This window comes from Pteropus alecto, unplaced genomic scaffold (assembly GCF_000325575.1).
Source record: "Pteropus alecto unplaced genomic scaffold, ASM32557v1 scaffold25, whole genome shotgun sequence".
In the NCBI taxonomy this organism is placed as follows: Eukaryota; Metazoa; Chordata; class Mammalia; order Chiroptera; family Pteropodidae; genus Pteropus; species Pteropus alecto.
In genome coordinates, this window is record NW_006441955.1 from 24,504,716 (window position 1) to 24,506,334 (window position 1,619).

Here is a 1,619-nt window from a genome sequence, read left to right on the forward strand (position 1 = left end):
CAGGAATAGTCATATTTTATGTCTTTTATTCCAGAATATTTGATGCATAAATTTTGGAGGAAATGATTCAGAAGTTAAATTTGGAACCCTGAACTGATAATGGGGCCTTAGTAGAATTTAAAGTTGCTGGATTATATAGGTTTACTTTTATTAATTTGAAGAGGGTAACTGATCACCAAGTGAGATTTATTCTAGGTGTGTGAGGCTGATTTAGTATTTGTAATTTCTCCAGGATAGTATTGTTCTCACCTCCTTTGTTCTGTTTTTGGCAAATATACTAAATACCTATATGTCGTAGTAATAACAAATATACATATTGTTTTATATAATAGTTTTTTAAGTCAGTTAAGAAAGGAGAAGAAATATACATTTACACTGTCTTTTATAATTACATAAATACCTTCGCCAGTGCTCTTTGTTCATGTGGATTTGAATTAATTTCTGGGGCCACTTGCTTTCAGTGTGAAGAACTTCTTTTAGTATTTCTTGTAAGGCAGGTCTGCTATCAACAAAGTCTCAGTTTTCATCTGAGAATGTCTTTATTTTGCCTTCAATTTTTAAAGATAGCTTTGCTGGATACAGGATTCATGGTTAGCAGGTATTTTTCCTTTGGGCACTTTGAATGTGTTGTCCCACTGTCTGAGGCCTCCATCATTTCTGGTTATGTCAGCTGAGCTTATTGAGGTTCCTTTGTAAGTGATGAGTCATTAATCTCTTGCTGCTTTCGAGATTTTCTGCCTGTTTTTGGCTTTCAGCATTTTTACTATGATGTCTGTGGATCTCCGCACTTATCCTATGTGGAGTTTGTTAAGCTTTATGGATATATAGATTAATGTTCTTCAATAAATTTGGAAAGTTTCCAGCTATTATTTCTTCAAATATTTTTTCTACTTCTTTCTTTCCCGTATTTCTGGTACTTTACTCTCCTTCTGGTACTCCAGTTTTACACATATCGGTGTGTTTAATGGTATTCCACATTTCTCTTGGGCTCTGTTCATGTTCATTTTTTTCCTCTTCTTTGGATTGCATAATCATAAATCTGTCTTCAAGTTTGCTCATTCTCTTTTCTGCCAGTTCAAATATATTGTTGAGCTCCTGTAGTGAATTTATCATTTTGGTTATTGTCCTTTCAGCTCTAGAATATCCATTTTAAAAAAATATTTTCTCTTTATCGATATTCTCTATTTGATGAGATGTTATCATATCATCCCTTACTTAGTTTATCATGGTCTCCTTTTGTTTTTCAAACATATCTATAATGGCTACTTTGAAGGTTTTGTCAGTCAAATCCAACATCCAATTGCTTCACAGGCAGTTTTTTGTCTTCTTTTCTTCTAGTGTATGGATCATACTTTTCATTTCGTTGCATGTCTTGTGATTTGTTTTGAGGCGATATTAGGCATTTAATAATATAGCAACTTGGGATACTGGTCCCTACCCTCATTTAAGACTTGTTGCTATTACTTGTTTAGTGACTAGCTGAACTATTTCAGCAAAGTCTATTTTACCCCTATAATATGAAGCCCCAGATATTGCTCTTCAGAGGTTGCAGACTTGGATATGCTTACAGTCACCCTGGGATGACAGTGGTTTTTCCAAGGCTCTCTCTTTGATAGTCT